This window comes from Lissotriton vulgaris, chromosome 4_1 (genome assembly GCF_964263255.1).
Source record: "Lissotriton vulgaris chromosome 4_1, aLisVul1.2, whole genome shotgun sequence".
Classification (NCBI taxonomy): domain Eukaryota; kingdom Metazoa; phylum Chordata; class Amphibia; order Caudata; family Salamandridae; genus Lissotriton; species Lissotriton vulgaris.
Window position 1 is genome coordinate 1,302,051,389 of NC_141691.1, and position 26,737 is coordinate 1,302,078,125.

The 26,737-nt window shown below is 32.2% G+C and overlaps 14 non-coding genes across 14 annotated transcripts; all 14 read right to left on the reverse strand.

The window, feature by feature from the left end:
* Positions 1-1,438: 1,438 nt before the first annotated feature.
* Positions 1,439-1,512, reverse strand: TRNAI-AAU (transfer RNA isoleucine (anticodon AAU)). The gene has a single exon. It is a non-coding gene; the product is annotated as a tRNA-Ile (tRNA).
* A 2,508-nt stretch (positions 1,513-4,020) lies between these two features.
* On the reverse strand, positions 4,021-4,094 carry TRNAI-AAU (transfer RNA isoleucine (anticodon AAU)). The gene has a single exon. It is a non-coding gene; the product is annotated as a tRNA-Ile (tRNA).
* A 2,515-nt stretch (positions 4,095-6,609) lies between these two features.
* TRNAI-AAU (transfer RNA isoleucine (anticodon AAU)) lies at positions 6,610-6,683 on the reverse strand. Its single transcript has one exon. It is a non-coding gene; the product is annotated as a tRNA-Ile (tRNA).
* A 2,515-nt stretch (positions 6,684-9,198) lies between these two features.
* On the reverse strand, positions 9,199-9,272 carry TRNAI-AAU (transfer RNA isoleucine (anticodon AAU)). Its single transcript has one exon. It is a non-coding gene; the product is annotated as a tRNA-Ile (tRNA).
* Positions 9,273-10,923: 1,651 nt separating this feature from the next.
* TRNAI-AAU (transfer RNA isoleucine (anticodon AAU)) lies at positions 10,924-10,997 on the reverse strand. The gene has a single exon. It is a non-coding gene; the product is annotated as a tRNA-Ile (tRNA).
* Positions 10,998-11,786: 789 nt separating this feature from the next.
* Positions 11,787-11,860, reverse strand: TRNAI-AAU (transfer RNA isoleucine (anticodon AAU)). Its single transcript has one exon. It is a non-coding gene; the product is annotated as a tRNA-Ile (tRNA).
* Positions 11,861-13,512: 1,652 nt separating this feature from the next.
* TRNAI-AAU (transfer RNA isoleucine (anticodon AAU)) lies at positions 13,513-13,586 on the reverse strand. The gene has a single exon. It is a non-coding gene; the product is annotated as a tRNA-Ile (tRNA).
* A 789-nt stretch (positions 13,587-14,375) lies between these two features.
* TRNAI-AAU (transfer RNA isoleucine (anticodon AAU)) lies at positions 14,376-14,449 on the reverse strand. Its single transcript has one exon. It is a non-coding gene; the product is annotated as a tRNA-Ile (tRNA).
* Positions 14,450-17,826: 3,377 nt separating this feature from the next.
* On the reverse strand, positions 17,827-17,900 carry TRNAI-AAU (transfer RNA isoleucine (anticodon AAU)). Its single transcript has one exon. It is a non-coding gene; the product is annotated as a tRNA-Ile (tRNA).
* A 789-nt stretch (positions 17,901-18,689) lies between these two features.
* TRNAI-AAU (transfer RNA isoleucine (anticodon AAU)) lies at positions 18,690-18,763 on the reverse strand. The gene has a single exon. It is a non-coding gene; the product is annotated as a tRNA-Ile (tRNA).
* Positions 18,764-20,413: 1,650 nt separating this feature from the next.
* On the reverse strand, positions 20,414-20,487 carry TRNAI-AAU (transfer RNA isoleucine (anticodon AAU)). Its single transcript has one exon. It is a non-coding gene; the product is annotated as a tRNA-Ile (tRNA).
* A 789-nt stretch (positions 20,488-21,276) lies between these two features.
* On the reverse strand, positions 21,277-21,350 carry TRNAI-AAU (transfer RNA isoleucine (anticodon AAU)). The gene has a single exon. It is a non-coding gene; the product is annotated as a tRNA-Ile (tRNA).
* Positions 21,351-23,865: 2,515 nt separating this feature from the next.
* TRNAI-AAU (transfer RNA isoleucine (anticodon AAU)) lies at positions 23,866-23,939 on the reverse strand. Its single transcript has one exon. It is a non-coding gene; the product is annotated as a tRNA-Ile (tRNA).
* A 2,514-nt stretch (positions 23,940-26,453) lies between these two features.
* On the reverse strand, positions 26,454-26,527 carry TRNAI-AAU (transfer RNA isoleucine (anticodon AAU)). The gene has a single exon. It is a non-coding gene; the product is annotated as a tRNA-Ile (tRNA).
* Between the last annotated feature and the right edge of the window lie 210 nt (positions 26,528-26,737).

The window sequence follows — 26,737 nt, forward strand, 5'->3', positions numbered from 1 at the left end:
TGTTTTAGCAATAAATAACAATTCATCACCTATATGCAATTGATTCATCTAATCATTCTATCAGCTTCCCCTCAAAGGAAATATAGACATACACATTATACAGAAGAAAATACATCTATTTTCAACATTAAAGGAGCATCACTTATTGGCTTGGAGACTGATTGAAAGTATGTCCTTGGCATTTTTAACTTTATGCTCTAAAGACTAAACTAATAGGCTCACTAAATATATAGCATACTATTGAAGAAATAGCAGATGATGAAGTGCTACTGATTGTTAACCCGGGATAGTTGGAAAGCTTATATTCAGCTGTTTACATTCATACTATCTTTATATTTCATCAACAAGACAAAACAAAAATGACCTCAATAAATTGCAATAAATAAGAGATTTAGTTACTTGGCGTTAGAACTTAGAACCAATTATAGATATTCCAGGAGCTTTCAGAATGATAATTAATTCTACAACTATATCAAATGTATTCATCCAATCCTTCAAGTAGCTTTTGATCCAAGGTGATAAACAGTCAAAAATGAGACACAAGAAAAATGTATCTTTTTACAAACAATTAAACTTGGCCTGTACAGGGATCGGACCTGTGAACTTGGCGTTATTAGCACCACGCTCTAACCATCTGAGCTAACAGGCCATTTTGCACACATTCCTGGAAGTCCAGCATATGAAGAAGTGCTAATGATAGTTAACCCGGGAGATTTGGAAAGCTTAATTTCAGAGGTGTACCATGAAGTTATAAATGTAAATTATCAACATGAAGAAACTAATATGACTTTAGAAAAATTACAATACAAAAGAGTTTTTCATACTTAGTGTTAGAACTTAGAACCATTAATGTTTTTTCCATGTGTTTTAGCAATAAATAACAATTCATCACCTATATGCAATTGATTCATCTAAACATTCTATCAGCTTCCCCTCAAAGGAAATATAGACATACACATTATACAGAAGAAAATACATCTATTTTCAACATTAAAGGAGCATCACGTATTGGCTTGGAGACTGATTGAAAGTATGTCCTTGGCATTTTTAACTTTATGCTCTACAGACTAAACTAAAAGGCTCAATAAATACATAGCATACTATTGAAGAAATAGCAGATAATGAAGTGCTACCGATTGTTAACCCGGGATAGTTGGAAAGCTTATATTCAGCTGTTTACATTCATACTATCTTTATATTTCATCAACAAGACAAAACAAAAATGACCTCAATAAATTGCAATAAATAAGAGATTTAGTTACTTGGCGTTAGAACTTAGAACCATTAATAGATATTTCAGGAGCTTTCAGAATAATAATTAATTCTACAACTATATCAAATGTATTCATCCAATCCTTCAAGCAGCATTTGATCCAAGGTGATAAACAGTCAAAAATGAGACACAAGAAACATTTATCTTTTTACAAACAATTAAACTTGGCCTGTACAGGGATCGAACCTGTGACCTTGGCGTTATTAGCACCACGCTCTAACCATCTGAGCTAACAGGCCATTTTGCACAAATTTCTGGAAGTCCAGCATATGAAGAAGTGCTAATGATAGTTAACCCGGGAGATTTGGAAAGCTTAACTTCAGAGGTTTACCATGAAGTTATAAATATATAATATCAACATGAAGAAACTTATATGACTTTAAAAAAATTACAATACAAAAGAGATTTTCATACTTAGTGTTAGAACTTAGAACCATTAATGTTTTTTCCATGTGTTTTAGCAATAAATAACAATTCATCACCTATATGCAATTGATTCATTTAATCATTCTATCAGCTTCCCCTCAAAGGAAATATAGAGATACACATGATACAGAAGAAAATACATCTATTTTCAACATTAAAGGAGCATCAAGTATTGGCTTGGAGACGGATTGAAAGTATGTCCTTGGCATTTTTAACTTTATGCTCTGAAGACTAAACTAATAGGCTCACTAAATATATAGCATACTATTGAAGAAATAGCAGATGATGAAGTGCTACTGATTGTTAACCCGGGATAGTTGGAAAGCTTATATTCAGCTGTTTACATTCATACTATTTTTATATTTCATCAACAAGACAAAACAAAAATGACCTCAATAAATTGCAATAAATAAGAGATTTAGTTACTTGGTGTTAGAACTTAGAACCATTATTAGATATTCCAGGAGCTTTCAGAATAATAATTAATTCTACAACTATATCAAATGTATTCATCCAATCCTTCAAGCATCGTTTGATCCAAGGTGATAAACAGTCAAAAATGAGACACAAGAAAAATGAATCTTTTTTCAAACAATTAAACTTGACCTGTACAGGGATCGAACCTGTGACCTTGGCGTTATTAGCACCACGCTCTAACCATCTGAGCTAACAGGCCGGTCTGCACAAATTCCTGGAAGTCCAGCATATGAAGAAGTGCTAATGATAGTTAACCCGGGAGATTTGGAAAGCTTAATTTCGGAGGTTTACCATGAAGTTATAAATATATAATATCAACATGAAGAAACTAATATGACTTTAGAAAAATTACAATACAAAAGAGATTTTCATACTTAGTGTTAGAACTTAGAGCCATTAATGTTTTTTCCATGTGTTTTAGCAATAAATAACAATTCATCACCTATATGCAATTGATTCATCTAATCATTGTGTCAGCTTCCCCTCGAAGGAAATATAGACATACAAATGATACTGAAGAAAATACATCTATTTTCAACATTAAAGGAGCATCAAGTATTGGCTTAGAGACTGATTGAAAGTATGTTCTTGGCATTGTTAACTTTATGCTCTAAAGACTAAACTAATAGGCTCAATAAATATATAGCATACTATTGAAGAAATAGCAGATGATGAAGTGCTACTGATTGTTAACCCGGGATAGTTGGAAAGCTTATATTCAGCTGTTTACATTCATACTATCTTTATATTTCATCAACAAGACAAAACAAAAATGACCTCAATAAATTGCAATAAATAAGAGATTTAGTTACTTGGCGTTAGAACTTAGAACCAATTATAGATATTCCAGGAGCTTTCAGAATGATAATTAATTCTACAACTATATCAAATGTATTCATCCAATCCTTCAAGTAGCTTTTGATCCAAGGTGATAAACAGTCAAAAATGAGACACACGAAAAATGTATCTTTTTACAAACAATTAAACTTGGCCTGTACAGGGATCGGACCTGTGACCTTGGCGTTATTAGCACCACGCTCTAACCATCTGAGCTAACAGGCCATTTTGCACAAATTCCTGGAAGTCCAGCATATGAAGAAGTGCTAATGATAGTTAACCCGGGAGATTTGGAAAGCTTAATTTCAGAGGTGTACCATGAAGTTATAAATATAAATTATCAACATGAAGAAACTAATATGACTTTAGAAAAATTACAATACAAAAGAGTTTTTCATACTTAGTGTTAGAACTTAGAACCATTAATGTTTTTTCCATGTGTTTTAGCAATAAATAACAATTCATCACCTATATGCAATTGATTCATCTAAACATACTATCAGCTTCCCTCAATATAGACATACACATTATACAGAAGAAAATACATCTATTTTCAACATTAAAGGAGCATCACGTATTGGCTTGGAGACTGATTGAAAGTATGTCCTTGGCATTTTTAACTTTATGCTCTACAGACTAAACTAAAAGGCTCAATAAATACATAGCATACTATTGAAGAAATAGCAGATAATGAAGTGCTACCGATTGTTAACCCGGGATAGTTGGAAAGCTTATATTCAGCTGTTTACATTCATACTATCTTTATATTTCATCAACAAGACAAAACAAAAATGACCTCAATAAATTGCAATAAATAAGAGATTTAGTTACTTGGCGTTAGAACTTAGAACCATTAATAGATATTTCAGGAGCTTTCAGAATAATAATTAATTCTACAACTATATCAAATGTATTCATCCAATCCTTCAAGCAGCATTTGATCCAAGGTGATAAACAGTCAAAAATGAGACACAAGAAACATTTATCTTTTTACAAACAATTAAACTTGGCCTGTACAGGGATCGAACCTGTGACCTTGGCGTTATTAGCACCACGCTCTAACCATCTGAGCTAACAGGCCATTTTGCACAAATTTCTGGAAGTCCAGCATATGAAGAAGTGCTAATGATAGTTAACCCGGGAGATTTGGAAAGCTTAACTTCAGAGGTTTACCATGAAGTTATAAATATATAATATCAACATGAAGAAACTTATATGACTTTAAAAAAATTACAATACAAAAGAGATTTTCATACTTAGTGTTAGAACTTAGAACCATTAATGTTTTTTCCATGTGTTTTAGCAATAAATAACAATTCATCACCTATATGCAATTGATTCATTTAATCATTCTATCAGCTTCCCCTCAAAGGAAATATAGAGATACACATGATACAGAAGAAAATACATCTATTTTCAACATTAAAGGAGCATCAAGTATTGGCTTGGAGACGGATTGAAAGTATGTCCTTGGCATTTTTAACTTTATGCTCTGAAGACTAAACTAATAGGCTCACTAAATATATAGCATACTATTGAAGAAATAGCAGATGATGAAGTGCTACTGATTGTTAACCCGGGATAGTTGGAAAGCTTATATTCAGCTGTTTACATTCATACTATTTTTATATTTCATCAACAAGACAAAACAAAAATGACCTCAATAAATTGCAATAAATAAGAGATTTAGTTACTTGGTGTTAGAACTTAGAACCATTATTAGATATTCCAGGAGCTTTCAGAATAATAATTAATTCTACAACTATATCAAATGTATTCATCCAATCCTTCAAGCATCGTTTGATCCAAGGTGATAAACAGTCAAAAATGAGACACAAGAAAAATGAATCTTTTTTCAAACAATTAAACTTGACCTGTACAGGGATCGAACCTGTGACCTTGGTGTTATTAGCACCACGCTCTAACCATCTGAGCTAACAGGCCGGTCTGCACAAATTCCTGGAAGTCCAGCATATGAAGAAGTGCTAATGATAGTTAACCCGGGAGATTTGGAAAGCTTAATTTCGGAGGTTTACCATGAAGTTATAAATATATAATATCAACATGAAGAAACTAATATGACTTTAGAAAAATTACAATACAAAAGAGATTTTCATACTTAGTGTTAGAACTTAGAGCCATTAATGTTTTTTCCATGTGTTTTAGCAATAAATAACAATTCATCACCTATATGCAATTGATTCATCTAATCATTGTGTCAGCTTCCCCTCGAAGGAAATATAGACATACAAATGATACTGAAGAAAATACATCTATTTTCAACATTAAAGGAGCATCAAGTATTGGCTTAGAGACTGATTGAAAGTATGTTCTTGGCATTGTTACCTTTATGCTCTAAAGACTAAACTAATAGGCTCAATAAATATATAGCATACTATTGAAGAAATAGCAGATGATGAAGTGCTACTGATTGTTAACCCGGGATAGTTGGAAAGCTTATATTCAGCTGTTTACATTCATACTATCTTTATATTTCATCAACAAGACAAAACAAAAATGACCTCAATAAATTGCAATAAATAAGAGATTTAGTTACTTGGCGTTAGAACTTAGAACCAATTATAGATATTCCAGGAGCTTTCAGAATGATAATTAATTCTACAACTATATCAAATGTATTCATCCAATCCTTCAAGTAGCTTTTGATCCAAGGTGATAAACAGTCAAAAATGAGACACACGAAAAATGTATCTTTTTACAAACAATTAAACTTGGCCTGTACAGGGATTGGACCTGTGACCTTGGCGTTATTAGCACCACGCTCTAACCATCTGAGCTAACAGGCCATTTTGCACAAATTCCTGGAAGTCCAGCATATGAAGAAGTGCTAATGATAGTTAACCCGGGAGATTTGGAAAGCTTAATTTCAGAGGTGTACCATGAAGTTATAAATATAAATTATCAACATGAAGAAACTAATATGACTTTAGAAAAATTACAATACAAAAGAGATTTTCATACTTAGTGTTAGAACTTAGAACCATTAATCTTTTTTCCATGTGTTTTGGCAATAAATAACAATTCATCACCTATATGCAATTGATTCATCTAAACATTCTATCAGCTTCCCCTCAAAGGAAATATAGACATACACATTATACAGAAGAAAATACATCTATTTTCAACATTAAAGGAGCATCAAGTATTGGCTTGGAGACTGATTGAAAGTATGTCCTTGGCATTTTTAACTTTATGCTCTACAGACTAAACTAATAGGCTCAATAAATACATAGCATACTATTGAAGAAATAGCAGATGATGAAGTGCTACCGATTGTTAACCCGGGATAGTTGGAAAGCTTATATTCAGCTGTTTACATTCATACTATCTTTATATTTCATCAACAAGACAAAACAAAAATGACCTCAATAAATTGCAATAAATAAGAGATTTAGTTACTTGGCGTTAGAACTTAGAACCATTAATAGATATTTCAGGAGCTTTCAGAATAATAATTAATTCTACAACTATATCAAATGTATTCATCCAATCCTTCAAGCAGCGTTTGATCCAAGGTGATAAACAGTCAAAAATGAGACACAAGAAAAATTGATCTTTTTACAAACAATTAAACTTGGCCTGTACAGGGATCGAACCTGTGACCTTGGCGTTATTAGCACCACGCTCTAACCATCTGAGCTAACAGGCCGGTCTTCACAAATTCCTGGAAGTCCAGCATATGAAGAAGTGCTAATGATAGTTAACCCGGGAGATTTGGAAAGCTTAATTTCGGAGGTTTACCATGAAGTTATAAATATATAATATCAACATGAAGAAACTAATATGACTTTAGAAAAATTACAATACAAAAGAGATTTTCATACTTAGTGTTAGAACTTAGAGCCATTAATGTTTTTTCCATGTGTTTTAGCAATAAATAACAATTCATCACCTATATGCAATTGATTCATCTAATCATTGTGTCAGCTTCCCCTCGAAGGAAATATAGACATACAAATGATACTGAAGAAAATACATCTATTTTCAACATTAAAGGAGCATCAAGTATTGGCTTAGAGACTGATTGAAAGTATGTTCTTGGCATTGTTAACTTTATGCTCTAAAGACTAAACTAATAGGCTCAATAAATATATAGCATACTATTGAAGAAATAGCAGATGATGAAGTGCTACCGATTGTTAACCCGGGATAGTTGGAAAGCTTATATTCAGCTGTTTACATTCATACTATCTTTATATTTCATCAACAAGACAAAACAAAAATGACCTCAGTAAATTGCAATAAATAAGAGATTTAGTTACTTGGCGTTAGAACTTAGAACCATTAATAGATATTCCAGGAGCTTTCAGAATAATAATTAATTCTACAACTATATCAAATGCATTCATCCAATCCTTCAAGCAGCGTTTGATCCAAGGTGATAAACAGTCAAAAATGAGACACAAGAAAAATGTATCTTTTTACAAACAATTAAACTTGGCCTGTACAGGGATCGGACCTGTGAACTTGGCGTTATTAGCACCACGCTCTAACCATCTGAGCTAACAGGGCATTTTGCACAAATTTCTGGAAGTCCAGCATATGAAGAAGTGCTAATGATAGTTAACCCGGGAGATTTGGAAAGCTTAATTTCAGAGGTGTACCATGAAGTTATAAATATAAATTATCAACATGAAGAAACTAATATGACTTTAGAAAAATTACAATACAAAAGAGTTTTTCATACTTAGTGTTAGAACTTAGAACCATTAATGTTTTTTCCATGTGTTTTAGCAATAAATAACAATTCATCACCTATGTGCAATTGATTCATCTAAACATTCTATCAGCTTCCCCTCAAAGGAAATATAGACATACACATTATACAGAAGAAAATACATCTATTTTCAACATTAAAGGAGCATCAAGTATTGGCTTGGAGACTGATTGAAAGTATGTCCTTGGCATTTTTAACTTTATGCTCTACAGACTAAACTAATAGGCTCAATAAATACATAGCATACTATTGAAGAAATAGCAGATAATGAAGTGCTACCGATTGTTAACCCCGGATAGTTGGAAAGCTTATATTCAGCTGTTTACATTCATACTATCTTTATATTTCATCAACAAGACAAAACAAAAATGACCTCAATAAATTGCAATAAATAAGAGATTTAGTTACTTGGCGTTAGAACTTAGAACCATTAATAGATATTTCAGGAGCTTTCAGAATAATAATTAATTCTACAACTATATCAAATGTATTCATCCAATCCTTCAAGCAGCATTTGATCCAAGGTGATAAACAGTCAAAAATGAGACACAAGAAACATTTATCTTTTTACAAACAATTAAACTTGGCCTGTACAGGGATCGAACATGTGACCTTGGCGTTATTAGCACAACGCTCTAACCATCTGAGGTAACAGGCCGGTCTGCACGAATGCCTGGAAGACCAGCATATGAAGAAGTGCTAATGATAGTTAACCCGGGAGATTTGGAAAGCTTAATTTCGGAGGTTTACCATGAAGTTATAAATATATAATATCAACATGAAGAAACTAATATGACTTTAGAAAAATTACAATACAAAAGAGATGTTCATACTTAGTGTTAGAACTTAGAGCCATTAGTGTTTTTTCCATGTGTTTTAGCAATAAATAACAATTCATCACCTATATGCAATTGATTCATCTAATCATTGTGTCAGCTTCCCCTCGAAGGAAATATAGACATACAAATGATACTGAAGAAAATACATCTATTTTCAACATTAAAGGAGCATCAAGTATTGGCTTAGAGACTGATTGAAAGTATGTTCTTGGCATTGTTAACTTTATGCTCTAAAGACTAAACTAATAGGCTCAATAAATATATAGCATACTATTGAAGAAATAGCAGATGATGAAGTGCTACCGATTGTTAACCCGGGATAGTTGGAAAGCTTATATTCAGCTGTTTACATTCATACTATCTTTATATTTCATCAACAAGACAAAACAAAAATGACCTCAATAAATTGCAATAAATAAGAGATTTAGTTACTTGGCGTTAGAACTTAGAACCATTAATAGATATTCCAGGAGCTTTCAGAATAATAATTAATTCTACAACTATATCAAATGCATTCATCCAATCCTTCAAGCAGCGTTTGATCCAAGGTGATAAACAGTCAAAAATGAGACACAAGAAAAATTAATCTTTTTTCAAACAATTAAACTTGGCCTGTACAGGGATCGAACCTGTGACCTTGGCGTTATTAGCACCACGCTCTAACCATCTGAGCTAACAGGCCGTTTTGCACAAAGTCCTGGAAGTCCAGCATATGAAGAAGTGCTAATGATAGTTAACCCGGGAGATTTGGAAAGCTTAATTTCAGAGGTGTACCATGAAGTTATAAATATAAATTATCAACATGAAGAAACTAATATGACTTTAGAAAAATTACAATACAAAAGAGATTTTCATACTTAGTGTTAGAACTTAGAACCATTAATGTTTTTTCCATGTGTTTTAGCAATAAATAACAATTCACCACCTATATGCAATTGATTCATCTAATCATTCTATCAGCTTCCCCTCAAAGGAAATATAGACATACACATTATACAGAAGAAAATACATCTATTTTCAACATTAAAGGAGCATCAAGTATTGGCTTGGAGACTGATTGAAAGTATGTCCTTGGCATTTTAACTTTATGCTCTACAGACTAAACTAATAGGCTCAATAAATACATAGCATACTATTGAAGAAATAGCAGATGATGAAGTGCTACCGATTGTTAACCCGGGATAGTTGGAAAGCTTATATTCAGCTGTTTACATTCATACTATCTTTATATTTCATCAACAAGACAAAACAAAAATTACCTCAATAAATTGCAATAAATAAGAGATTTAGTTACTTGGCATTAGAACTTAGAGCCATTAATAGATATTTCAGGAGCTTTCAGAATAATAATTAATTCTACAACTATATCAAATGTATTCATCCAATCCTTCAAGCAGCGTTTGATCCAAGGTGATAAACAGTCAAAAATGAGACACAAGAAAAATGTATCTTTTTACAAACAATTAAACTTGGCCTGTACAGGGATCGAACCTGTGACCTTGGCGTTATTAGCACCACGCTCTAACAATCTGAGCTAACAGGCCATTTTGCACAAATTACTGGAAGTCCAGCATATGAAGAAGTGCTAATGATAGTTAACCCGGGAGATTTGGAAAGCTTAATTTCAGAGGTTTACCATGAAGTTATAAATATATAATATCAACATGAAGAAACTTATATGACTTTAAAAAAATTACAATACAAAAGAGATTTTCATACTTAGTGTTAGAACTTAAAACCATTAATGTTTTTTCCATGTGTTTTAGCAATAAATAACAATTCATCACCTATATGCAATTGATTCATTTAATCATTCTATCAGCTTCCCCTCAAAGGCAATATAGAGATACACATGATACAGAAGAAAATACATCTATTTTCAACATTAAAGGAGCATCAAGTATTGGCTTGGAGACGGATTGAAAGTATGTCCTTGGCATTTTTAACTTTATGCTCTGAAGACTAAACTAATAGGCTCACTAAATATATAGCATACTATTGAAGAAATAGCAGATGATGAAGTGCTACTGATTGTTAACCCGGGATAGTTGGAAAGCTTATATTCAGCTGTTTACATTCATACTATTTTTATATTTCATCAACAAGACAAAACAAAAATGACCTCAATAAATTGCAATAAATAAGAGATTTAGTTACTTGGTGTTAGAACTTAGAACCATTAATAGATATTCCAGGAGCTTTCAGAATAATAATTAATTCTACAACTATATCAAATGTATTCATCCAATCCTTCAAGCATCGTTTGATCCAAGGTGATAAACAGTCAAAAATGAGACACAAGAAAAATTAATCTTTTTTCAAACAATTAAACTTGGCCTGTACAGGGATCGAACCTGTGACCTTGGCGTTATTAGCACCACGCTCTAACCATCTGAGCTAACAGGCCGGTTTGCACAAATTCCTGGAAGTCCAGCATATGAAGAAGTGCTAATGATAGTTAACCTGGGAGATTTGGAAAGCTTAATTTCGGAGGTTTACCATGAAGTTATAAATATATAATATCAACATGAAGAAACTAATATGACTTTAGAAAAATTACAATACAAAAGAGATTTTCATACTTAGTGTTAGAACTTAGAGCCATTAGTGTTTTTTCCATGTGTTTTAGCAATAAATAACAATTCATCACCTATATGCAATTGATTCATCTAATCATTGTGTCAGCTTCCCCTCGAAGGAAATATAGACATACAAATGATACTGAAGAAAATACATCTATTTTCAACATTAAAGGAGCATCAATTATTGGCTTAGAGACTGATTGAAAGTATGTTCTTGGCATTGTTAACTTTATGCTCTAAAGACTAAACTAATAGGCTCAATAAATATATAGCATACTATTGAAGAAATAGCAGATGATGAAGTGCTACCGATTGTTAACCCGGGATAGTTGGAAAGCTTATATTCAGCTGTTTACATTCATACTATCTTTATATTTCATCAACAAGACAAAACAAAAATGACCTCAATAAATTGCAATAAATAAGAGATTTAGTTACTTGGCGTTAGAACTTAGAACCATTAATAGATATTCCAGGAGCTTTCAGAATAATAATTAATTCTACAACTATATCAAATGCATTCATCCAATCCTTCAAGCAGCGTTTGATCCAAGGTGATAAACAGTCAAAAATGAGACACAAGAAAAATTAATCTTTTTTCAAACAATTAAACTTGGCCTGTACAGGGATCGAACCTGTGACCTTGGCGTTATTAGCACCACGCTCTAACCATCTGAGCTAACAGGCCATTTTGCACAAATTACTGGAAGTCCAGCATATGAAGAAGTGCTAATGATAGTTAACCCGGGAGATTTGGAAAGCTTAATTTCAGAGGTTTACCATGAAGTTATAAATATATAATATCAACATGAAGAAACTTATATGACTTTAAAAAAATTACAATACAAAAGAGATTTTCATACTTAGTGTTAGAACTTAGAACCATTAATGTTTTTTCCATGTGTTTTAGCAATAAATAACAATTCATCACCTATATGCAATTGATTCATTTAATCATTCTATCAGCTTCCCCTCAAAGGCAATATAGAGATACACATGATACAGAAGAAAATACATCTATTTTCAACATTAAAGGAGCATCAAGTATTGGCTTGGAGACGGATTGAAAGTATGTCCTTGGCATTTTTAACTTTATGCTCTGAAGACTAAACTAATAGGCTCACTAAATATATAGCATACTATTGAAGAAATAGCAGATGATGAAGTGCTACTGATTGTTAACCCGGGATAGTTGGAAAGCTTATATTCAGCTGTTTACATTCATACTATTTTTATATTTCATCAACAAGACAAAACAAAAATGACCTCAATAAATTGCAATAAATAAGAGATTTAGTTACTTGGTGTTAGAACTTAGAACCATTAATAGATATTCCAGGAGCTTTCAGAATAATAATTAATTCTACAACTATATCAAATGTATTCATCCAATCCTTCAAGTAGCTTTTGATCCAAGGTGATAAACAGTCAAAAATGAGACACAAGAAAAATGTATCTTTTTACAAACAATTAAACTTGGCCTGTACAGGGATCGGACCTGTGACCTTGGCGTTATTAGCACCACGCTCTAACCATCTGAGCTAACAGGCCATTTTGCACAAATTCCTGGAAGTCCAGCATATGAAGAAGTGCTAATGATAGTTAACCCGGGAGATTTGGAAAGCTTCATTTCAGAGGTGTACCATGAAGTTATAAATATATAATATCAACATGAAGAAACTTATATGACTTTAAAAAAATTACAATACAAAAGAGATTTTCATACTTAGTGTTAGAACTTAGAACCATTAATGTTTTTTCCATGTGTTTTAGCAATAAATAACAATTCATCACCTATATGCAATTGATTCATTTAATCATTCTATCAGCTTCCCCTCAAAGGCAATATAGAGATACACATGATACAGAAGAAAATACATCTATTTTCAACATTAAAGGAGCATCAAGTATTGGCTTGGAGACGGATTGAAAGTATGTCCTTGGCATTTTTAACTTTATGCTCTGAAGACTAAACTAATAGGCTCACTAAATATATAGCATACTATTGAAGAAATAGCAGATGATGAAGTGCTACTGATTGTTAACCCGGGATAGTTGGAAAGCTTATATTCAGCTGTTTACATTCATACTATTTTTATATTTCATCAACAAGACAAAACAAAAATGACCTCAATAAATTGCAATAAATAAGAGATTTAGTTACTTGGTGTTAGAACTTAGAACCATTAATAGATATTCCAGGAGCTTTCAGAATAATAATTAAATCTACAACTATATCAAATGTATTCATCCAATCCTTCAAGTAGCTTTTGATCCAAGGTGATAAACAGTCAAAAATGAGACACAAGAAAAATTAATCTTTTTTCAAACAATTAAACTTGGCCTGTACAGGGATCGAACCTGTGACCTTGGCGTTATTAGCACCACGCTCTAACCATCTGAGCTAACAGGCCGGTTTGCACAAATTCCTGGAAGTCCAGCATATGAAGAAGTGCTAATGATAGTTAACCTGGGAGATTTGGAAAGCTTAATTTCGGAGGTTTACCATGAAGTTATAAATATATAATATCAACATGAAGAAACTAATATGACTTTAGAAAAATTACAATACAAAAGAGATTTTCATACTTAGTGTTAGAACTTAGAGCCATTAGTGTTTTTTCCATGTGTTTTAGCAATAAATAACAATTCATCACCTATATGCAATTGATTCATCTAATCATTGTGTCAGCTTCCCCTCGAAGGAAATATAGACATACAAATGATACTGAAGAAAATACATCTATTTTCAACATTAAAGGAGCATCAATTATTGGCTTAGAGACTGATTGAAAGTATGTTCTTGGCATTGTTAACTTTATGCTCTAAAGACTAAACTAATAGGCTCAATAAATATATAGCATACTATTGAAGAAATAGCAGATGATGAAGTGCTACCGATTGTTAACCCGGGATAGTTGGAAAGCTTATATTCAGCTGTTTACATTCATACTATCTTTATATTTCATCAACAAGACAAAACAAAAATGACCTCAATAAATTGCAATAAATAAGAGATTTAGTTACTTGGCGTTAGAACTTAGAACCATTAATAGATATTCCAGGAGCTTTCAGAATAATAATTAATTCTACAACTATATCAAATGCATTCATCCAATCCTTCAAGCAGCGTTTGATCCAAGGTGATAAACAGTCAAAAATGAGACACAAGAAAAATTAATCTTTTTTCAAACAATTAAACTTGGCCTGTACAGGGATCGAACCTGTGACCTTGGCGTTATTAGCACCACGCTCTAACCATCTGAGCTAACAGGCCATTTTGCACAAATTACTGGAAGTCCAGCATATGAAGAAGTGCTAATGATAGTTAACCCGGGAGATTTGGAAAGCTTAATTTCAGAGGTTTACCATGAAGTTATAAATATATAATATCAACATGAAGAAACTTATATGACTTTAAAAAAATTACAATACAAAAGAGATTTTCATACTTAGTGTTAGAACTTAGAACCATTAATGTTTTTTCCATGTGTTTTAGCAATAAATAACAATTCATCACCTATATGCAATTGATTCATTTAATCATTCTATCAGCTTCCCCTCAAAGGCAATATAGAGATACACATGATACAGAAGAAAATACATCTATTTTCAACATTAAAGGAGCATCAAGTATTGGCTTGGAGACGGATTGAAAGTATGTCCTTGGCATTTTTAACTTCATGCTCTGAAGACTAAACTAATAGGCTCACTAAATATATAGCATACTATTGAAGAAATAGCAGATGATGAAGTGCTACTGATTGTTAACCCGGGATAGTTGGAAAGCTTATATTCAGCTGTTTACATTCATACTATTTTTATATTTCATCAACAAGACAAAACAAAAATGACCTCAATAAATTGCAATAAATAAGAGATTTAGTTACTTGGTGTTAGAACTTAGAACCATTAATAGATATTCCAGGAGCTTTCAGAATAATAATTAATTCTACAACTATATCAAATGTATTCATCCAATCCTTCAAGTAGCTTTTGATCCAAGGTGATAAACAGTCAAAAATGAGACACAAGAAAAATGTATCTTTTTACAAACAATTAAACTTGGCCTGTACAGGGATCGGACCTGTGACCTTGGCGTTATTAGCACCACGCTCTAACCATCTGAGCTAACAGGCCATTTTGCACAAATTCCTGGAAGTCCAGCATATGAAGAAGTGCTAATGATAGTTAACCCGGGAGATTTGGAAAGCTTCATTTCAGAGGTGTACCATGAAGTTATAAATATATAATATCAACATGAAGAAACTTATATGACTTTAAAAAAATTACAATACAAAAGAGATTTTCATACTTAGTGTTAGAACTTAGAACCATTAATGTTTTTTCCATGTGTTTTAGCAATAAATAACAATTCATCACCTATATGCAATTGATTCATTTAATCATTCTATCAGCTTCCCCTCAAAGGCAATATAGAGATACACATGATACAGAAGAAAATACATCTATTTTCAACATTAAAGGAGCATCAAGTATTGGCTTGGAGACGGATTGAAAGTATGTCCTTGGCATTTTTAACTTTATGCTCTGAAGACTAAACTAATAGGCTCACTAAATATATAGCATACTATTGAAGAAATAGCAGATGATGAAGTGCTACTGATTGTTAACCCGGGATAGTTGGAAAGCTTATATTCAGCTGTTTACATTCATACTATTTTTATATTTCATCAACAAGACAAAACAAAAATGACCTCAATAAATTGCAATAAATAAGAGATTTAGTTACTTGGTGTTAGAACTTAGAACCATTAATAGATATTCCAGGAGCTTTCAGAATAATAATTAAATCTACAACTATATCAAATGTATTCATCCAATCCTTCAAGTAGCTTTTGATCCAAGGTGATAAACAGTCAAAAATGAGACACAAGAAAAATGTATCTTTTTACAAACAATTAAACTTGGCCTGTACAGGGATCGGACCTGTGACCTTGGCGTTATTAGCACCGCGCTCTAACCATCTGAGCTAACAGGCCATTTTGCACAAATTCCTGGAAGTCCAGCATATGAAGAAGTGCTAATGATAGTTAACCCGGGAGATTTGGAAAGCTTCATTTCAGAGGTGTACCATGAAGTTATAAATATAAATTATCAACATGAAGAAACTAATATGACTTTAGAAAAATTACAATACAAAAGAGATTTTCATACTTAGTGTTAGAACTTAGAACCATTAATGTTTTTTCCATGTGTTTTAGCAATAAATAACAATTCATCACCTATATGCAATTGATTCATCTAAACATTCTATCAGCTTCCCCTCAAAGGAAATATAGACATACACATTATACAGAAGAAAATACATCTATTTTCAACATTAAAGGAGCATCAAGTATTGGCTTGGAGACTGATTGAAAGTATGTCCTTGGCATTTTTAACTTTATGCTCTAAAGACTAAACTAATAGGCTCAATAAATATATAGCATACTATTGAAGAAATAGCAGATGATGAAGTGCTACCGATTGTTAACCCGGGATAGTTGGAAAGCTTATATTCAGCTGTTTACATTCATACTATCTTTATATTTCATCAACAAGACAAAACAAAAATTACCTCAATAAATTGCAATAAATAAGAGATTTAGTTACTTGGCATTAGAACTTAGAGCCATTAATAGATATTTCAGGAGCTTTCAGAATAATAATTAATTCTACAACTATATCAAATGTATTCATCCAATCCTTCAAGCAGCGTTTGATCCAAGGTGATAAACAGTCAAAAATGAGACACAAGAAAAATTTATCTTTTTACAAACAATTAAACTTGGCCTGTACAGGGATCGAACCTGTGACCTCGGCGTTATTAGCACCACGCTCTAACCATCTGAGCTAACAGGCCATTTTGCACAAATTACTGGAAGTCCAGCATATAAAGAAGTGCTAATGATAGTTAACCCGGGAGATTTGGAAAGCTTAATTTCAGAGGTTTACCATGAAGTTATAAATATATAATATCAACATGAAGAAACTTATATGACTTTAAAAAAATTACAATACAAAAGAGATTTTCATACTTAGTGTTAGAACTTAAAACCATTAATGTTTTTTCCATGTGTTTTAGCAATAAATAACAATTCATCACCTATATGCAATTGATTCATTTAATCATTCTATCAGCTTCCCCTCAAAGGCAATATAGAGATACACATGATACAGAAGAAAATACATCTATTTTCAACATTAAAGGAGCATCAAGTATTGGCTTGGAGACGGATTGAAAGTATGTCCTTGGCATTTTAACTTTATGCTCTACAGACTAAACTAATAGGCTCACTAAATATATAGCATACTATTGAAGAAATAGCAGATGATGAAGTGCTACTGATTGTTAACCCGGGATAGTTGGAAAGCTTATATTCAGCTGTTTACATTCATACTATTTTTATATTTCATCAACAAGACAAAACAAAAATGACCTCAATAAATTGCAATAAATAAGAGATTTAGTTACTTGGCGTTAGAACTTAGAACCATTAATAGATATTCCAGGAGCTTTCAGAATAATAATTAATTCTACAACTATATCAAATGCATTCATCCAATCCTTCAAGCAGCGTTTGATCCAAGGTGATAAACAGTCAAAAATGAGACACAAGAAAAATTAATCTTTTTTCAAACAATTAAACTTGGCCTGTACAGGGATCGAACCTGTGACCTTGGCGTTATTAGCACCACGCTCTAACCATCTGAGCTAACAGGCCATTTTGCACAAATTACTGGAAGTCCAGCATATGAAGAAGTGCTAATGATAGTTAACCCGGGAGATTTGGAAAGCTTAATTTCAGAGGTTTACCATGAAGTTATAAATATATAATATCAACATGAAGAAACTTATATGACTTTAAAAAAATTACAATACAAAAGAGATTTTCATACTTAGTGTTAGAACTTAGAACCATTAATGTTTTTTCCATGTGTTTTAGCAATAAATAACAATTCATCACCTATATGCAATTGATTCATTTAATCATTCTATCAGCTTCCCCTCAAAGGCAATATAGAGATACACATGATACAGAAGAAAATACATCTATTTTCAACATTAAAGGAGCATCAAGTATTGGCTTGGAGACGGATTGAAAGTATGTCCTTGGCATTGTTAACTTTATGCTCTAAAGACTAAACTAATAGGCTCAATAAATATATAGCATACTATTGAAGAAATAGCAGATGATGAAGTGCTACCGATTGTTAACCCGGGATAGTTGGAAAGCTTATATTCAGCTGTTTACATTCATACTATCTTTATATTTCATCAACAAGACAAAACAAAAATGACCTCAATAAATTGCAATAAATAAGAGATTTAGTTACTTGGCGTTAGAACTTAGAACCATTAATATATATTCCAGGAGCTTTCAGAATAATAATTAATTCTACAACTATATCAAATGCATTCATCCAATCCTTCAAGCAGCGTTTGATCCAAGGTGATAAACAGTCAAAAATGAGACACAAGAAAAATTAATCTTTTTTCAAACAATTAAACTTGGCCTGTACAGGGATCGAACCTGTGACCTTGGCGTTATTAGCACCACGCTCTAACCATCTGAGCTAACAGGCCGTTTTGCACAAAGTCCTGGAAGTCCAGCATATGAAGAAGTGCTAATGATAGTTAACCCGGGAGATTTGGAAAGCTTAATTTCAGAGGTGTACCATGAAGTTATAAATATAAATTATCAACATGAAGAAACTAATATGACTTTAGAAAAATTACAATACAAAAGAGATTTTCATACTTAGTGTTAGAACTTAGAACCATTAATGTTTTTTCCATGTGTTTTAGCAATAAATAACAATTCATCACCTATATGCAATTGATTCATCTAATCATTCTATCAGCTTCCCCTCAAAGGAAATATAGACATACACATTATACAGAAGAGAATACATCTATTTTCAACATTAAAGGAGCATCAAGTATTGGCTTGGAGACTGATTGAAAGTATGTCCTTGGCATTTTAACTTTATGCTCTACAGACTAAACTAATAGGCTCAATAAATACATAGCATACTATTGAAGAAATAGCAGATGATGAAGTGCTACCGATTGTTAACCCGGGATAGTTGGAAAGCTTATATTCAGCTGTTTACATTCATACTATCTTTATATTTCATCAACAAGACAAAACAAAAATTACCTCAATAAATTGCAATAAATAAGAGATTTAGTTACTTGGCATTAGAACTTAGAGCCATTAATAGATATTTCAGGAGCTTTCAGAATAATAATTAATTCTACAACTATATCAAATGTATTCATCCAATCCTTCAAGCAGCGTTTGATCCAAGGTGATAAACAGTCAAAAATGAGACACAAGAAAAATTTATCTTTTTACAAACAATTAAACTTGGCCTGTACAGGGATCGAACCTGTGACCTCGGCGTTATTAGCACCACGCTCTAACCATCTGAGCTAACAGGCCATTTTGCACAAATTACTGGAAGTCCAGCATATAAAGAAGTGCTAATGATAGTTAACCCGGGAGATTTGGAAAGCTTAATTTCAGAGGTTTACCATGAAGTTATAAATATATAATATCAACATGAAGAAACTTATATGACTTTAAAAAAATTACAATACAAAAGAGATTTTCATACTTAGTGTTAGAACTTAAAACCATTAATGTTTTTTCCATGTGTTTTAGCAATAAATAACAATTCATCACCTATATGCAATTGATTCATTTAATCATTCTATCAGCTTCCCCTCAAAGGCAATATAGAGATACACATGATACAGAAGAAAATACATCTATTTTCAACATTAAAGGAGCATCAAGTATTGGCTTGGAGACGGATTGAAAGTATGTCCTTGGCATTTTAACTTTATGCTCTACAGACTAAACTAATAGGCTCACTAAATATATAGCATACTATTGAAGAAATAGCAGATGATGAAGTGCTACTGATTGTTAACCCGGGATAGTTGGAAAGCTTATATTCAGCTGTTTACATTCATACTATTTTTATATTTCATCAACAAGACAAAACAAAAATGACCTCAATAAATTGCAATAAATAAGAGATTTAGTTACTTGGTGTTAGAACTTAGAACCATTAATAGATATTCCAGGAGCTTTCAGAATAATAATTAATTCTACAACTATATCAAATGTATTCATCCAATCCTTCAAGCATCGTTTGATCCAAGGTGATAAACAGTCAAAAATGAGACACAAGAAAAATTAATCTTTTTTCAAACAATTAAACTTGGCCTGTACAGGGATCGAACCTGTGACCTTGGCGTTATTAGCACCACGCTCTAACCATCTGAGCTAACAGGCCGGTTTGCACAAGTTCCTGGAAGTCCAGCATATGAAGAAGTGCTAATGATAGTTAACCTGGGAGATTTGGAAAGCTTAATTTCGGAGGTTTACCATGAAGTTATAAATATATAATATCAACATGAAGAAACTAATATGACTTTAGAAAAATTACAATACAAAAGAGATTTTCATACTTAGTGTTAGAACTTAGAGCCATTAGTGTTTTTTCCATGTGTTTTAGCAATAAATAACAATTCATCACCTATATGCAATTGATTCATCTAATCATTGTGTCAGCTTCCCCTCGAAGGAAATATAGACATACAAATGATACTGAAGAAAATACATCTATTTTCAACATTAAAGGAGCATCAATTATTGGCTTAGAGACTGATTGAAAGTATGTTCTTGGCATTGTTAACTTTATGCTCTAAAGACTAAACTAATAGGCTCAATAAATATATAGCATACTATTGAAGAAATAGCAGATGATGAAGTGCTACCGATTGTTAACCCGGGATAGTTGGAAAGCTTATATTCAGCTGTTTACATTCATACTATCTTTATATTTCATCAACAAGACAAAACAAAAATGACCTCAATAAATTGCAATAAATAAGAGATTTAGTTACTTGGCGTTAGAACTTAGAACCATTAATAGATATTCCAGGAGCTTTCAGAATAATAATTAATTCTACAACTATATCAAATGCATTCATCCAATCCTTCAAGCAGCGTTTGATCCAAGGTGATAAACAGTCAAAAATGAGACACAAGAAAAATTAATCTTTTTTCAAACAATTAAACTTGGCCTGTACAGGGATCGAACCTGTGACCTTGGCGTTATTAGCACCACGCTCTAACCATCTGAGCTAACAGGCCATTTTGCACAAATTACTGGAAGTCCAGCATATGAAGAAGTGCTAATGATAGTTAACCCGGGAGATTTGGAAAGCTTAATTTCAGAGGTTTACCATGAAGTTATAAATATATAATATCAACATGAAGAAACTTATATGACTTTAAAAAAATTACAATACAAAAGAGATGTTCATACTTAGTGTTAGAACTTAGAACCATTAATGTTTTTTCCATGTGTTTTAGCAATAAATAACAATTCATCACCTATATGCAATTGATTCATTTAATCATTCTATCAGCTTCCCCTCAAAGGCAATATAGAGATACACATGATACAGAAGAAAATACATCTATTTTCAACATTAAAGGAGCATCAAGTATTGGCTTGGAGACGGATTGAAAGTATGTCCTTGGCATTTTTAACTTTATGCTCTGAAGACTAAACTAATAGGCTCACTAAATATATAGCATACTATTGAAGAAATAGCAGATGATGAAGTGCTACTGATTGTTAACCCGGGATAGTTGGAAAGCTTATATTCAGCTGTTTACATTCATACTATTTTTATATTTCATCAACAAGACAAAACAAAAATGACCTCAATAAATTGCAATAAATAAGAGATTTAGTTACTTGGTGTTAGAACTTAGAACCATTAATAGATATTCCAGGAGCTTTCAGAATAATAATTAATTCTACAACTATATCAAATGTATTCATCCAATCCTTCAAGTAGCTTTTGATCCAAGGTGATAAACAGTCAAAAATGAGACACAAGAAAAATGTATCTTTTTACAAACAATTAAACTTGGCCTGTACAGGGATCGGACCTGTGACCTTGGCGTTATTAGCACCACGCTCTAACCATCTGAGCTAACAGGCCATTTTGCACAAATTCCTGGAAGTCCAGCATATGAAGAAGTGCTAATGATAGTTAACCCGGGAGATTTGGAAAGCTTCATTTCAGAGGTGTACCATGAAGTTATAAATATAAATTATCAACATGAAGAAACTAATATGACTTTAGAAAAATTACAATACAAAAGAGATTTTCATACTTAGTGTTAGAACTTAGAACCATTAATGTTTTTTCCATGTGTTTTAGCAATAAATAACAATTCATCACCTATATGCAATTGATTCATCTAAACATTCTATCAGCTTCCCCTCAAAGGAAATATAGACATACACATTATACAGAAGAAAATACATCTATTTTCAACATTAAAGGAGCATCAAGTATTGGCTTGGAGACTGATTGAAAGTATGTCCTTGGCATTTTTAACTTTATGCTCTACAGACTAAACTAATAGGCTCAATAAATACATAGCATACTATTGAAGAAATAGCAGATGATGAAGTGCTACCGATTGTTAACCCGGGATAGTTGGAAAGCTTATATTCAGCTGTTTACATTCATACTATCTTTATATTTCATCAACAAGACAAAACAAAAATGACCTCAATAAATTGCAATAAATAAGAGATTTAGTTACTTGGCGTTAGAACTTAGAACCATTAATAGATATTTCAGGAGCTTTCAGAATAATAATTAATTCTACAACTATATCAAATGTATTCATCCAATCCTTCAAGCAGCATTTGATCCAAGGTGATAAACAGTCAAAAATGAGACACAAGAAACATATATCTTTTTACAAACAATTAAACTTGGCCTGTACAGGGATCGAACCTGTGACCTTGGCATTATTAGCACCACGCTCTAACCATCTGAGCTAACAGGCCATTTTGCACAAATTACTGGAAGTCCAGCATATGAAGAAGTGCTAATGATGGTTAACCCGGGAGATTTGGAAAGCTTAACTTCAGAGGTTTACCATGAAGTTATAAATATATAATATCAACATGAAGAAACTAATATGACTTTAGAAAAATTACAATACAAAAGAGATGTTCATACTTAGTGTTAGAACTTAGAGCCATTAGTGTTTTTTCCATGTGTTTTAGCAATAAATAACAATTCATCACCTATATGCAATTGATTCATCTAATCATTGTGTCAGCTTCCCCTCGAAGGAAATATAGACATACAAATGATACTGAAGAAAATACATCTATTTTCAACATTAAAGGAGCATCAAGTATTGGCTTAGAGACTGATTGAAAGTATGTTCTTGGCATTGTTAACTTTATGCTCTAAAGACTAAACTAATAGGCTCAATAAATATATAGCATACTATTGAAGAAATAGCAGATGATGAAGTGCTACCGATTGTTAACCCGGGATAGTTGGAAAGCTTATATTCAGCTGTTTACATTCATACTATCTTTATATTTCATCAACAAGACAAAACAAAAATGACCTCAATAAATTGCAATAAATAAGAGATTTAGTTACTTGGCGTTAGAACTTAGAACCATTAATAGATATTCCAGGAGCTTTCAGAATAATAATTAATTCTACAACTATATCAAATGCATTCATCCAATCCTTCAAGCAGCGTTTGATCCAAGGTGATAAACAGTCAAAAATGAGACACAAGAAAAATTAATCTTTTTTCAAACAATTAAACTTGGCCTGTACAGGGATCGAACCTGTGACCTTGGCGTTATTAGCACCACGCTCTAACCATCTGAGCTAACAGGCCGTTTTGCACAAAGTCCTGAAAGTCCAGCATATGAAGAAGTGCTAATGATAGTTAACCCGGGAGATTTGGAAAGCTTAATTTCAGAGGTGTACCATGAAGTTATAAATATAAATTATCAACATGAAGAAACTAATATGACTTTAGAAAAATTACAATACAAAAGAGATTTTCATACTTAGTGTTAGAACTTAGAACCATTAATGTTTTTTCCATGTGTTTTAGCAATAAATAACAATTCATCACCTATATGCAATTGATTCATCTAATCATTCTATCAGCTTCCCCTCAAAGGAAATATAGACATACACATTATACAGAAGAAAATACATCTATTTTCAACATTAAAGGAGCATCAAGTATTGGCTTGGAGACTGATTGAAAGTATGTCCTTGGCATTTTAACTTTATGCTCTACAGACTAAACTAATAGGCTCAATAAATACATAGCATACTATTGAAGAAATAGCAGATGATGAAGTGCTACCGATTGTTAACCCGGGATAGTTGGAAAGCTTATATTCAGCTGTTTACATTCATACTATCTTTATATTTCATCAACAAGACAAAACAAAAATTACCTCAATAAATTGCAATAAATAAGAGATTTAGTTACTTGGCATTAGAACTTAGAGCCATTAATAGATATTTCAGGAGCTTTCAGAATAATAATTAATTCTACAACTATATCAAATGTATTCATCCAATCCTTCAAGCAGCGTTTGATCCAAGGTGATAAACAGTCAAAAATGAGACACAAGAAAAATTTATCTTTTTACAAACAATTAAACTTGGCCTGTACAGGGATCGAACCTGTGACCTCGGCGTTATTAGCACCACGCTCTAACCATCTGAGCTAACAGGCCATTTTGCACAAATTACTGGAAGTCCAGCATATAAAGAAGTGCTAATGATAGTTAACCCGGGAGATTTGTAAAGCTTAATTTCAGAGGTTTACCATGAAGTTATAAATATATAATATCAACATGAAGAAACTTATATGACTTTAAAAAAATTACAATACAAAAGAGATTTTCATACTTAGTGTTAGAACTTAAAACCATTAATGTTTTTTCCATGTGTTTTAGCAATAAATAACAATTCATCACCTATATGCAATTGATTCATTTAATCATTCTATCAGCTTCCCCTCAAAGGCAATATAGAGATACACATGATACAGAAGAAAATACATCTATTTTCAACATTAAAGGAGCATCAAGTATTGGCTTGGAGACGGATTGAAAGTATGTCCTTGGCATTTTTAACTTTATGCTCTGAAGACTAAACTAATAGGCTCACTAAATATATAGCATACTATTGAAGAAATAGCAGATTATGAAGTGCTACTGATTGTTAACCCGGGATAGTTGGAAAGCTTATATTCAGCTGTTTACATTCATACTATTTTTATATTTCATCAACAAGACAAAACAAAAATGACCTCAATAAATTGCAATAAATAAGAGATTTAGTTACTTGGTGTTAGAACTTAGAACCATTAATAGATATTCCAGGAGCTTTCAGAATAATAATTAATTCTACAACTATATCAAATGTATTCATCCAATCCTTCAAGCATCGTTTGATCCAAGGTGATAAACAGTCAAAAATGAGACACAAGAAAAATTAATCTTTTTTCAAACAATTAAACTTGGCCTGTACAGGGATCGAACCTGTGACCTTGGCGTTATTAGCACCACGCTCTAACCATCTGAGCTAACAGGCAGGTTTGCACAAGTTCCTGGAAGTCCAGCATATGAAGAAGTGCTAATGATAGTTAACCTGGGAGATTTGGAAAGCTTAATTTCGGAGGTTTACCATGAAGTTATAAATATATAATATCAACATGAAGAAACTAATATGACTTTAGAAAAATTACAATACAAAAGAGATTTTCATACTTAGTGTTAGAACTTAGAGCCATTAGTGTTTTTTCCATGTGTTTTAGCAATAAATAACAATTCATCACCTATATGCAATTGATTCATCTAATCATTGTGTCAGCTTCCCCTCGAAGGAAATATAGACATACAAATGATACTGAAGAAAATACATCTATTTTCAACATTAAAGGAGCATCAATTATTGGCTTAGAGACTGATTGAAAGTATGTTCTTGGCATTGTTAACTTTATGCTCTAAAGACTAAACTAATAGGCTCAATAAATATATAGCATACTATTGAAGAAATAGCAGATGATGAAGTGCTACCGATTGTTAACCCGGGATAGTTGGAAAGCTTATATTCAGCTGTTTACATTCATACTATCTTTATATTTCATCAACAAGACAAAACAAAAATGACCTCAATAAATTGCAATAAATAAGAGATTTAGTTACTTGGCGTTAGAACTTAGAACCATTAATAGATATTCCAGGAGCTTTCAGAATAATAATTAATTCTACAACTATATCAAATGCATTCATCCAATCCTTCAAGCAGCGTTTGATCCAAGGTGATAAACAGTCAAAAATGAGACACAAGAAAAATTAATCTTTTTTCAAACAATTAAACTTGGCCTGTACAGGGATCGAACCTGTGACCTTGGCGTTATTAGCACCACGCTCTAACCATCTGAGCTAACAGGCCATTTTGCACAAATTACTGGAAGTCCAGCATATGAAGAAGTGCTAATGATAGTTAACCCGGGAGATTTGGAAAGCTTAATTTCAGAGGTTTACCATGAAGTTATAAATATATAATATCAACATGAAGAAACTTATATGACTTTAAAAAAATTACAATACAAAAGAGATTTTCATACTTAGTGTTAGAACTTAGAACCATTAATGTTTTTTC